Here is a 14,034-nt window from a genome sequence, read left to right as displayed (position 1 = left end):
GGAGTTGTCTCTGTCGAAAATCTAGAATTTCTATGCATATCTTTCATAAGAAAAATATTCTCAAAAAATGTTGCATCACAAGATTCCATAATAGTATCAACATGCACATCTGGTATCTCAGATTTAACCACTAAGAATCTATAAGTAATACTCCTCTGAGCATATCCTAGAAAGACACAATCCACTGTCTTAGGTCCCAACTTGCGCTTCTTTGGAATAGGCACATTAACTTTCGCCAAGCACCCCCACGTGCGCAGATAAGAAAGTGATGGTTTTCTCCCATTCCACATCTCATATGGAGTTTGATCTTGATTCTTGTTTGGAACTTTATTCAAGACATGACACGAAGTCAATACAGCCTCCCCCCCACCATGCCTTAGAAAGACCAGCTGTGTCTAACATGGAGTTAACCAAGTCAATCACCGTGCGGTTTTTCCTCTCAGCAATCCCGTTTGATTCGGGAGAATAGGGAGGCGTCCTCTCATGGATAATTCCATGCTCCTCACAGAATTCATCAAATATTTTGGGAAAATACTCGCCACCATGATATGACCTTAGACGCTTGATCTTTCTCTCTAGTTGATTCTCAACTTCAGCTTTATAGATTTTAAAATAGTCTAACACTTCGTCCTTAGTTCCCAACAAATAAACATAGCAAAATCTAGTCACATCGTCAATTAACGTCATGAAGTATCTTTTCCCACCTTTTGTGAACACACCATTCATCTCACATAGATCAGAATGTATGAGTTCTAGAGGTGCCAAGTGTCTCTCCTCAGCAGCCTTGTGAGGCTTCCGAGGTTGCTTTGATTGCACACAACTATGGCACTTAGAACCTTTAGCAATGGTGAATTTCGGAATTAAACACATGCTGGAAAGCCGAGACATCAAACCAAAATTAACATGACATAAACGTGAATGCCAAACACTCGCATCATCGCTAACGTTGCCACAAATATGGTTCACCGACTTATTACAAAATTCAGCAAGAGAAAAGCGGAACAAGCCTCCGCAATCATAGCCTTTACCAATGAATTGTCCATGTTTCGACATGACAAATTTATTGGACTCTAACACTACCTTAAACCCGTCCTTGCATAGGACTGACCCGCTGACCAGATTCTTGTTGATAGTGGGCACATGCTGCACGTTCCTCAGCTGCACGATCTTCCCCGAAGTAAACTTCAGATCTACCGTGCCAACACCATGAACAGAAGCATGTGAATCGTTCCCCATCAGCACGGAGAAGTCCGGGACGGTCTGGTAAGAAGAAAACATAGAGATGTCAGCACACACATGAACATTAGCACTCGTATCAAGCCACCAACTCGTGGATTGAAAAACTGAAAGAACTGTAGGTAAATTACCGTACCCATCTCTAGTGTTGCTTATGGTCACCATGTTGACATCCTTGGACTCATTTGCTTTCTTGGCCCTATGGTCTGCCCGATCTGGGCACTCCTTGGAGAAGTGTCCAAGCTTACCACATGCATAGCACTTTTCCAAAGTCTTGTTCTTCTTCTTCTTGAAGGTAGTGGTCTTGTTAGGCTTGTTGTTCCCTTTGTTCTTGCCATATGGGAACTTTTGGACCAGGTTGGCGCTGGACTGGCCTTGATCTCCTTTCTTAGGCACGTCCTACTTCCAAGCCTTCTCCTCAACATCAAGAGTCGCTATCAGATTTTCAACTGATATCTCCTGTCTCTTGTGTTTCAGAGTTGTGGCGAAGTTCCTCCACTGGGAAGACAACTTTGCAATAATGCATCCAGCCACAAACTTGTCGGGAATAGAACACTTAAGGAGATCAAGATCCTTGACAATGCACTGCACCTCATGCGCATGTTCCACCACAGAACGTTTATTCACCATCCAGTAGTCATGGAAACTCTCCATGAGGTACAGTTCATTGCCCGCATCTATTGCATCATACTTAGCAACCAGAGCATCCCACAGCGTCTTCGCCTCTGTCTCATCAATGTACACACGGACTAATCCGTCTGACAGATTGCTAATGATACATCCGACAAAGAGATTATTGGCCTCATCGTACTTCTTCTGCTCTTCAGCAGTAAGTACGCCCTCAGGCTTGCCAAGTCTCATGTCACAGATGTGCATAGCAGTAAACCAGAGGCGAACCTTGGACTTTCAAATCTTAAAGTTCACGCCAGTAAACTTTTCTGGCCTCAGTGACTCAGCGAAACCAGCCATTGTTAAATCAACAGATTGCCTATAATAAGGTTTTTGGATTGTTGGAAAAATAGACAACTGTAAGTTTAAATTCCGAACTAGATTTATCATGACGAGAATTAAATCTAGCATGCATGACTCTAACATACTAGACAGTACGTATATCATAAACATGATCTCAGAAAACATGATTATGAAACAGATCTGATCACAAAATACGTACTGTGCGGGAGCCGCCGGGAAGACGAAAGGTGCAGACGAGACGAAGACGGTCCTTCGAACGGAGCGCAGCAACCGGTGTTGCAGACGACGGTACGCTGCAGCTCCTGACTTGGACGGAGGACGAGCCGTGGCGAAGAAGATGAGCAGTCGCGCTTAGCGCTTCCCAAAAACCTTATTCGCCTCTCTCGGTGCAGGATCACAAGAGCGAGCGGTTCCGGAGACCTGCTCTCCCGTTCGCCGGCGCTCGGGATGGAGAAGACTACGGTGGCGGCGCAGCAACGAGAGGAGGCAAAACCCTAACTCAAATTAGATCTTCTTATGAATTTCCAAACCTTGGGGACTCCATGTATAACGATCTATGGTGCACTTTTTCCATAAGGGATGTGGTCCGTATTTAAAGGGAGAAAACCCCCTACACCCTTGTCCATTAGCAATACGGGACTAATAAATGGTGTACCTCCTCTTAGCGCTAATGGGCCTTTGAGATTTATTAGGATTATTTATATGGGCCAAGCCCATAAATCTAACAGTGGCATGCAATGTAAAATGTTTGAGGATAATCAGGAGGAAATAGAGTAACTGTGTATGGCATGGTATGGTAATATATCAAGAACATTTTGAAAAGAGCAAAGTTAATTCAGGACTCACCCTATCAAGAAAAAGATTCTGACCACTTGTAGTTTTGAACAAAGCCATCTGGAGCTCTTCCTGAAGAACATTCAACAGAGGAACAGATACCAAAAACTAGTTACGACCAGTTCAACTTTTTTTTCCCAGAAAGCCATCTTAGTTGTTGTATGCAAAAAGAAAGAGAATTCGAATCTCGTCTACTACTCCCTGTGTTCTCTTATGCAACTATTGCTCATCCCAATGTGTTAGTACGCAAATTGTTTGTAAATGGCTTTTGTAATTGAAGAACAATTATGGAGACCATCTGTATGTTTGGCAGGAACACTTGATCAAATTACCTTCACGCTTCACGTAATATATAATGTGAAATACAGATTTAGTTGACAAAATATTACAAATTGGTAGCGAATAGACAGCTTGATTGCTTTAAGATCCTACACCTGGAGCGGTCACACCACCAAATCAGAAGTTTTCTGCATCCCAAAATGGATTAAAATAGCAAAGCAAATAGGAAATTAAAGATTTACTTTACAGATAAGTTTGGTGCTGCTAGCACAGCATATCTAGTGCAAATAAATAGGATTTTGGTGGTCTAGTTGTAGAATGATTAACATGTTGGTCATATTTTGTTAGCATTAACTTAGTGGGAAAAAATGTTAATATGCATTCGGAACATGGTTGGATGAGTTGGAGGAGTGCCGGTGGGTGTTTGTATTGCTAGACGCCGGAGCTCAAAGAGAGTACGGCGGCGTGGGCGTACTACGAGCGTTTCGTGGAGTGCAGGTGGGTGTTGTCTTGCTTTGCTGAGAGAGAGAGAGAGAGAGAGAGAGAGAGAGAGAGAGAGAGAGAGAGAGAGAGAGAGGTCACATGGGAGTGCAAGTGGGCGGCGGCAGAGGGGAGACGATGACAGCGGGATGGGCGCATGCGTGAGGCCTGGGACGGTGGGAAAGTGGTCATGTGTCCGGATAAAAGTGAATACGATTATACGAAATGCAATACAAGGAGAGAGCGCGCGCGCGGTCCACATCCCAATGTGCCACATGGACGATCTGGATAGACCCAACTGAGCATGTACATGTCGCTTTGCATTTTTGATCGGATTTCTGATCAGCCTCAAGCTTTCTTTCTTTCTTTCTTTAATCCATCATCAATGGGCGAGCAACAATTTTCAGTGTTTTTTTATGGCTCTTCCTGGATCCGTCGCTCGACAAACGACAAGCCCACCAGAACGAACGAACTCGCTGCGGTTTGGTTTATGGTGGCCTGGTTGGTCTCCTTGTTGGGACTTGGGAGTTGGCTTGGAGCCCCCGTTCGCTTTCCCGCGAGAGATGGATCCCTTCTCCCACCCGTGCACACTGTCAGTTTCGCCGTGCAGGTGGTGCGACGCGGTCGGTCGTGGCTCCCTGGCGGCTTCTGCCTTTACGAGACAGGCGGGAGTGCAATAAAGAAACATCGGCAAGAACAAAACAAATGTTGATTAAAAAGTGTTTTGGATCAAATTCTAGGAATCAATGTGCCTGCAGTTTACGCGCTGCTCGCTAGTAAGTTCCATTTTGTCGTGCAATATATTTTTTCGAAACATTTTTGTCGTGCAGTATAGGTCTTTAATTGGCGGTGCATCGTTTCTTTCCGAATCCATTTATTTGCAAGTTATTGATATTAGCTAATTTATGCAGGATTAATTCATTTGGTCTTATTGAAGTTAGTTTTTTATCACGATTATCCAGCTTAGATTTAAGCTAACTATCGGCTTTTATAATGTCTTAATCTGTTAAATCAAGCATAGCCGATTAGATTCAGATCTAGGAATTGCTTGTGAAGCACTATTAAGTAAAATTAATACTACTTCTACATTTAAATCGGCTAATCCCTAGACGATTGCTTGTTTACTCGTATCGGACCTCAAGTCGATATCCTTGTGAAACGAATTGGAACACTAGTCGTGATGTTTCGTTATTTAATATATTTTCTTATCATTTGTCAATTGCATATCAAATTAACTGAGGCACCTTGCACCAATATAAAGTTGTTTGAAACCTGTACACCAGAGTGAGTTAAAGCAGATCTCCCAGGTCCTCATGTGGGGTCATGCAAGGAGCCGATCACCGGTTTTTTCGCGTCAACATTATTTTCGAAGTCAGTACACTTCCCCTCGTACGAAACATCATTCATGCAACAAGCATCTCTTACATATGCTCGAGCGTTGCTACAAGCGAAGCTATATAAATATATTTATTAGTATTATAAAAATATATATTATAGATCATATGTATATAAGAATATAGTACGGGTCGGTTTCCTATTTCACTCGCCAAATGCTGGTTCTAAATAGTTCCAGACTCTTAGCTCAACATAAGGTCTGGTTCTGATTTCTATTCGATCTTTTTTCATCCAATTGACCCACCACCATTATAGTCCCGCCAAGATGGAGGAAAGTCAAATGATGGAACAAGGAAATGATCCTCGCTCTAGAAATAGATAAAGATAAAGATTGGTCTCTCGAGAAAATGAAGCTAGAAAGATGATTCAAGTGACAGAAAACAATCATGCTTTAGTTTAAAAAACATCTTTTAAAAAGGTAAAAATGTGGGTACACTTTTTCAATGCATTCTCACATGCAAGAGGAATGAAATGCTACAGTAGAGCACAAAATTGTTCATAATTTCTTTTTTTTTGGAACAACCTCGGAAAAGAGTAGGCAGTTTCTGCTATTTCACTAAAGATCCTATTTTGAGGGAAACCCCGAGCTCAAAACAGTACATTCGCATGGCTAATTAAAGCAAAACCAGTGAAGACCCCGTGGTCGGCCACCCAAACGATAAGAAAAACAAACAGCATCGTAGCAATCCCCAAATGACGAAATCCATCGTTACCGAGTTTGTCACAGCATTGACAAAAGCAGTTTTTAGCTTTCCCACGACAGACATTAAGACCCCACAAAGTCATTATCCCTGCACCACCTACTCCCTCCGTTCTGTAGATTGTTTTAGCAAATCTAGATGTATAATTTTTATTGTGTATCTAGATATAAAGTTTCCTAGGTGCATAGCAAAATCTATGTATCTGGATTTGCCAAAATAACCTATATTTTAGAACGGAGGGAGTAGCACCCAAATTCCATGGGAGAGATAACAAAAGATCATTGTTCTCAACCTATGCCTAACCAAATATTCCCTCCGTTCTAAAATGATTTTTTTACATCGGACTAATTACTAGTAGTGAGAAATGAGCTTAGAGCTTCTATGACCATCAGCATTCATGCAAGAGCGCCATCGAACAGGTAAGGGAGAAGGGGTGCAATGGCACCAAAGGGAGAGTTTCGCCACCGCTGTCCTCACACCCGCACAAACTTCTGGCGGCACCGATAGCACTTTTGTCTATGCAGACAACACATGGTAGGGAGTGTTTTTGTTTTGCTAAATTGTTCTTAGTTTCTCATGGGTTGATTTTCGGGCTTTCGTATTTAGAAACTGCAATATAATTTCTAGACAATTTACATCATTTTGGCCAACTGTTGGAAAGAAAAATCATGTGTATGGTCCTCTAATCACCAACCCCATCCTTGTCTTTGGGGACCCTCACACCGGTAATTTATAAGACTACTAGGGACCCTACTAGGGCTTCACCTACTTTCTAAGACTGTGTTTATAGCACCAACTCTAACAAGCCTTTCTACTTCAAAGGCTCTCTTTTTTTCTTTTCCTATCTCAAGATACTCTCTATGTATATCCTTCATATCACACCACTACAATTAAAGTGCAAATATTTTAAAGCATAATGATGAACTCTATTCAAACTCATGATTTCAGCCACAATAACTAAATTTAAATTCAAAAATTTCAAAAAAAATATATCAGCAAGCATGATTGCAATGGAAACAACTGGCAAGGCAATATGCAAACACATATTTCACCAAATAAATGAGAATATAGTTCACCAGCAAGGCAGTATTTCATCAGAAAGGCAATAATTGGACCATATAGTTCAGAAGGCACTTGAAGTTGTTGGTTCCCTTGTTCCAAACTATTGGAAGGAGCAAACAAATGAGCAAAAAAAAAACTAACACAACAAAAACTAAATGGTCGCTCTGTTGACATTACCTCCACTAACATCACTAGAAGCGCGAACCCTCTGCTAAACCCAGCACTGAAGGCCATCTTTTGTGCTGCAATTTGTACCCTCATTGCCAACATATATGTCTTCTGATCTGGATCCAAAGTACTTTTATAATAGAACATGATTTTCTATTCTTGTTCCCACATCAAGTTTTCCTTTTTCAATGATATCTTTTGCTGGTGAATCATCTTTTGTCTCCTTCCACTTGTCCTCCTTTAGCTTTTTTTCTTCCTCCCACCTGATCTTCCTTAGTTTCTTATCCTCCTTCTTGCCCAATATCAACTCTTCAATGGCTTCTCTATATGGTCCTGCATCACCTTCGGTCTTCAACCTCTTCTTTGCTAGATTTCTTTCTATTGGCCTCTTCTTTTGGTTAGGTTCTGTTGAATAACTCCTGCAACTATCATCTCCACCTTCTCCTTCAATAGCTCTATAGGAAGAAATGTTACTTTGTGACCTTTTGTTGTTCTCTATTGCTTGGAACTTCTAACAATGCCACACCTTGAGCCAATAATGAAGGAACTAGGACTGTTTTAGTGGACCCTTTGCAAACAATATTTGTGCTTCAAGAATCTACAACAAAGTTAAGTGTTAGTACAAATGAATGTAAGATTACCAACGTAAACAATACACAAGCAATCTTACATGCTCCTTGTACGGTATGCCACTTGGATGGTGACGCTCAATCTCATCATAGAATCCTTGAAACTTATGCACTCCATGTGAATGGTACTCCAATGATATTCAAGGGAGTTTGCATTCCTATCAGACTCAGAGGTCTTGTTTGCATGGTAATGATATGCAGTTCTTTTCCAATATGCTCTCCCTTTTTAGAAAAAGGATTACGAATCCGGCCTATACATCCGTGGATGTACACAGCCAATTATTACAAGGTTTACAAAGAAAGAAGAGCACAACTAGTCTCCAACTCAGACAAAGAACTACTATAAAAAAATAGTTTTGCTTCCACCCTCCTTTTACTAGCCCGTAGCAATAATCTCTATGTTTCTGCTCATCTTGGAGAGTGCGTTCTTAGCGTGCTCGTCACGCTGCAGCTGCGCCCAGAACCGTAGCCAATACGTTCCCCTGAAGATAACCTGCAAAATCGAACCAACTTTGATATTGTTAAAAATAATATCGTTTCGTCATCTCCAAATGGCCCAGCATACAGCAGCAACTCCGACTCAAATCAAGTTCCTAATATTTTTAGATTGATTAGAAAGCCATGAGTCAAACATATGGCCAATTGATCTAGGTGGCATCAAACATGTAGCATAAAAGATAATCCTCCAAACCATTCTCGCATAGGGGCAGTCCAGAAAAAGGTGTTTGATCAATGCTCTCCCTGTCTGCTCATTGCCAACGATATGATCAATGCTAATATTTTCCCATGAGATACACAGTTGGATGTCCTCTTCATGAGTGTAGTTGCCTGCCCTTTTCAGAACTGCTTCTGCAACCTTGATTTGGGTCCCGAGGTCATCAAGTAGCCATTGAAAGCCACTTGACAGGGAGATTGCATCCATATTAGCTCATCAGATATCATATTGGTCCAGGGTTCACTTCCAATTGCCATTGCAATCTCATCAGATGTAGAAATTACCAATTCACTGTAAAGAATAATAAAAATATGAATTTTGTGCAGCTGTGAATTTAATTAATAGAAATATCAAGAAATAGTCCTGAGAATATCAACACAAATAATGGGTCACACAAAGATCCAAAATATTTGTGTAACATTAGAGTAGAAAATTCCAAATCAAAACTTGGTATATAATCTTTCTAGGTAGTCCATATAGCCTAGAATCAAATATTTGTGTAACATTATTGGGAGGATATCTGCTCTTCGACAACAAGGTGCCCTGATGAATAGAATCTCAAAAAAATGATAATTTAATGAGTAATATGATGACCAAAGATATGAAAATGCTATGATGAATAATATTTAACCGGTGCTTGTCTTTCAGTGGTACGTGTGCCTGTCGACAACAACATGCCCTGTGGACAGAATCTCATAGAGAGAAAAAAAAGACAATTCAACCGGTGAAGAGATGAGAGTTCCCTGATGAACAGAATCTTAAAGGGGGAAAATACAAATTAACAGGTGTTAAACGCTGGACTGCTCACTCTCAGGCTAAGTATCCTCCATAGGGAAGGCGAAGGAAAGATGGCGGCGGCGGCGAGCAACCAGCATCACTCATCGATTGGCTTCACTTTAAAAGATCTTCACTGCTCTGTGCCGCCGGTCCTCTAAAGCAGTGAGGAGAAACTGAGTAACGACCAATACAATATGATGACGTGCTTACACCCTGGTCCATAAGCCTGACGCATCACATCTTCACTTCCAAAGATCAGGCGTGTCAGATGAAAGAAAACATGCTGCTCGCATTTAAGAAGGGTGAAATTTGATCGAAAATTTGTCAAAATTCGTACGCATTAGCCACTAGATTCCAAAACGTTCTCGAAGAAAAACTGATATGTGGGGAAAGATTATTCCCAACGTAGATTTGATTTTGAGCGATGCTTTATGGGCCGGTGTTGGTAGGAACTAGATCTAATTGTCTGAGCTTCTGGATAGTTTTTCAATATGAAAATTCAGAAGCTCGAACAATGAATTTCTCGTGCAGTTTTTGAAAGTTAAAAGTTCAGAAAAGCTGAATTCTATATGAAGTTTTTAGTTTCTTTAAGCTCAAAAAGTTGGAAACATCGTCTAAAAGTTGTTATTGGTTTTTAAAAAGAGAAAAAGCTAGCTGCAAGTTTTTTTAAAAAAGCTCCGAAAGCTGCACTTCAAGCAAATATGCCTTTAGTGGTGATCGAACCTAACAAATAGCTGAGGAGCTCCCCGCAGGCCTCCTTTTGGCTCCGCGATATAGGTCTACATATTTACGGCGGGCAACCGTTCGGAGGCTTCCGTCCGATTGATTTCACTCCACCTAGCTCGTGTTTGGTTGCAAACTTCTAAATTCCAAAAAAAATTTCCGGCATCTGTATGGAGACTTAAATCTAGACGAAATAAAAAACGCATTGCGACTGCTGTTTGTAAATGGCGAGACGAATCTAATGAACCTAATTAGGCTGTAATTAGATGCCAAATTGCTACAGTAAACCCCCTCTAATGACGGATTAATTATGCTCATTAGATTCGTCTCGCGATTTACAGGCGAGTTCTGTAATTATTTTTATGAATAGTCTATGTTTAGTACTTTAAATGTAGAAAGATGTCTTTTCAAAAATTTTACATAGCGCAACCAAACACGGCCCTAATCTCATTGATGAGTTTTTCTTTTACGAACTCCCCAGATGTGAACGCGTGGTCCCCCACACCACACGCCATACGTGATCAGCCATCCTACCACCCGGCGGTCCCCACCTAAATAAATATATATATAATTTATTTGCAAAAATTTATATAATAAAATAAATAAAATAAATTTCCACAATGATATGTAACAAGTTTTATGTAAAAAATTATTAGACAGAGATAAAAATATACAAGCAAAAATTTGAATGAAAGAAAATTTGCAAAACAAAAATATTTCGAACAGAGTGAAAAAATAGAAAAATAATAAAAATAATAATCGAACAAAAAATTTTGAACAAATAAAATTTTTGGAGTAAATAAGTTCTGAACACAAAATTTTAGAAGCAAAATTCAAAAGAAAACTTATTGAAAAATTAGAGCAGGTAAAAGAAGACGCACGCCAGAGGGCTCCTCTGAGGAACTCCGCACGGCGTGCTGGGCCACCGCCGCGCGGAGCGCCTCGCCGCCTGCCGGTGCTCCCCATCTAGGCTTCTCCGATGGGCCCAGGTGCGCCGCCCACCGCCGCCGAGCCGACGGGGCCTGACCATGCGGCCGTCTCGCTCCTGCGGTCTCTGCCACCCGTTGCCTAGATGAAAGAGAAAGGAAATAAGATGACGGATAGGATGGAAACCAAACTAGATTTTGGAAAGATCTTCCTTTCAAAAAAAAAAGATTTTGGAAAGATCTTTAGACAGGGACAAGCGGTTCCTGGTTGGATATCCTACTCTATACAATATTGTCAAGAAACATGTTTCAGTGGCAGAAGTGCTAAGAACTACTGCCCTGAACATATCATTTAGACGAGATGGCTGGACCTGGTTGGAAAAGTGCTGCTGGTTCAGATATTAGATAGAAAAGATGAATTCATTTGGTCTATGAACAAAGGTGTCTTTTCAATTAACCTAAGTTTTTTTTTTGTGTTCTTACCCCAGCTTTGAATTGCAATAATGGTTTTGCCCTTATTTTTTTAACTTTATGATTTTGCCCTTTATTTTTCAGAAGCCATTGTGATTTTACCTTTGATCTTTGCGTATTTGCCCCAGTTTTAACCGTTGACTAGGGGTAAAATCACACTTAATTGTGAATACCAAAGGGCAAAATCACAAAATTAATGAGGGCAAAATCATAATTACACGTTAAAGTAGGGGTAAGAACACAAATGCTCCAACTCAATGTACAAAGATCTGATGGAAAATAATACCCCTCCTGACTTTTTGTATCTCCTGGAACCTGAAGCTTCCTTAAAAAATTAAAGTATTCTTAAGGAGTAATTCTAACTAAGGATAACATGGTGAAAAGAGAATGGAAGGGATGCACTAAGTGTTGTTTCTGCAGTAAGGAAGAGACAATTCATCATTTGTTTTGTGAGTGCCATATGGCTAGGTTCCTACAGAACGTATGCTGGTCATTTCTTTCCGCATTCAGCCACCATCCAGTATAGCTACTATGTTTGGGTCTTGGTAGAAGTTTTCCTTCAAATCTTAGAAAGCCAATTCTAATTTGAGCTTCAGCTCTTTGCTGGGCTATTTGGCTTAGTAGGAATGATGTTATCTTCAAAAACTCTACCACCAACTTATTTTTTGCTGGTTATCTTCAAGACAACTTATTGAATCAGATGTTGGTCACTGCTATCTAAAGAGGAAGAGAGGAACTTCCTGATGAAAAGTTGCAACGGTTAGAGAATGTTGTGATGGAGATCTTCAACAAGTTTGGCTGAAAATTCAGAAATAGGATTGAGAACTAGTGCTTGTCTCTTGATCTTTGTGTCTATGAATTTTGTAAACGCTTAAGTCGTTCGGACAGGCTTAGAACTGCATGGTCTGTACTCATTGGCTGCAAGCTTTCAATCTGTGATAAGCTGATGCCGGATATTTTCCAGATTCTAAGAAAAAGAGATGAGGACGGGGGGATGGAAAGAAGAGGGGTCTCTTGATCTTTGTGTCTCTGAATTTTGTAAATGCTTAAAGTCGTTCTGACAGGCTTAGAACTGCATGGCCTGTACTCATTGGCTGCAAACTTTCATTCTGTGATAAGCTGAGGCCGGATATTTTCCAGATTCTAAGAAAAAGAGATGAGGACGGGCGGATGGAAACAAGAGGGATGGGAACCTCAAGACACAACAAAAAAGAGGGGGGGGGTGCAGGCTGGCAGCGTGTTTGTCGATTTTTGAGCGGTCACCCATCGAATTAGTTTCCTGGTGCTGATCTAAGCGTGTTATGAATCACGGAATCAGTTAAAAGGTGCACCCACAACTATTCAACTGGCAACCTCTCTTTTTTACTTCTTGTAAAAGCTTTGTTCAAAATCAAATTTTGCATACATAGTTAATTGAATACTTTGTTTAGGTTTGAATTTTTCGTGCACCATCTAGCATGGCAACATCCAAAAGACCAGTAACACTGGAGGTGTTCCCTTCTCCTTTTCTCACCCTTGGTAATCGAACATCTAAGCCCAAAATTCATGCACCTTTCCTGTAAAGCATGCAAACATCTCATGCAAGTCACTCCTGTGTTTTCCTATTTCATAGGATTTGAGGAGCTTGGCGATTTCAATCCTGAACCCTACGTGTCCTTTCGACTGCCACAGTTGAGAATCTTGCGTTGCAATGGAGACTTGAGTAGTTCTTGATAAGGGAGCGTTACACACTTTCACATCATACTTTAGTTGTCTTAGATGATTTCTGCTTATAATGCAAGTGAGTACTTAAGGAATAGTTCCTATTTATTAAAAAAAAGGAACGGTTAGTAGTCATCACTTTGTTCATTTCTAACATATTATATTACTTTGAACTCCAATTTAGTTCAGTTAAATAAGTTTTGGGTTTTCACCTAGTGGAAAAAAGGCAAAACCGGCATCTTTATACTTTGTGTTTTCCAAAACAGATGACACTAGAATATTTATCATACTTCGCAAACTTGTTACAGAAAAAAAAATAAATGCAAAACTACAGAAATCCATCTGCAAAATTTTAACTTTTTAACCAGATGTCTATAGAACTTACGAAAACATGCACATACAGCTTTTTAACAAATTTAAACCCTTGAATAGTTAACGTTTAGTGTACTTCTATTTTTGGGCCTTATATGTTCTGGTACTTTATAGCAGCCTGCACTTTGCGTCGACTGTCTAGAAAGGCAGGAGCCGCTGTTACTTGTTTTTGCGTGTCAGGTGACAGGAAACGATCTAGCTTGTGAAGGGTTGGCGTTTGTCAAAATTCTTAGGCAAGAGATTTGCAGGTACAAAAGAAATTCCTTCCCGATTGCAGGAAATACCGTTCAAAATAGAAAATGTTTTCAGATCACTACCAAGATCATGGCCACTACCAAGTGGAAATGTTTTACCAGCTTTGGGCATGACGCCGACAGATCAACCGGTGATGTCCAAACATTTGAGCTGCTAAAAAGCCGAGAAGGATAGCAGAACCACTCGTTACCCACAAGTTCGAACATCCTATAAATTAAAATAAAATTTGTTGATTGCTATTATCCTATACTACAGAAAATTCCAACGTCCATATTGATAACACCGAACATGATCTCGGCAATTAAACTGTGCTCTTTTTAGTTATCAAACAGAAAAAA

General features: G+C 40.4%; 1 long non-coding RNA gene across 3 annotated transcripts; it reads right to left on the bottom strand.

The window, feature by feature from the left end:
• Positions 1-6,943: 6,943 nt before the first annotated feature.
• Positions 6,944-10,127, bottom strand: LOC120673201. Of its 3 annotated transcripts, none has more exons than XR_005674561.1 (3): positions 7,798-10,127; positions 7,137-7,725; positions 6,944-7,059 (listed from the first exon to the last, which is right to left on the bottom strand). It is a non-coding gene; the product is annotated as an uncharacterized LOC120673201 (long non-coding RNA). The 3 variants fall into 3 exon arrangements; XR_005674562.1 differs by having other exon boundaries at positions 7,029-7,582; positions 7,654-7,725; XR_005674560.1 differs by having other exon boundaries at positions 7,029-7,725.
• Positions 10,128-14,034: the final 3,907 nt, after the last annotated feature.

Source organism: Panicum virgatum, chromosome 5N, assembly GCF_016808335.1.
Source record: "Panicum virgatum strain AP13 chromosome 5N, P.virgatum_v5, whole genome shotgun sequence".
NCBI classification, from domain to species: Eukaryota; Viridiplantae; Streptophyta; class Magnoliopsida; order Poales; family Poaceae; genus Panicum; species Panicum virgatum.
Note: the sequence above shows the minus strand (reverse complement) of the source record. Positions and strands in the feature narration are given on the sequence as shown.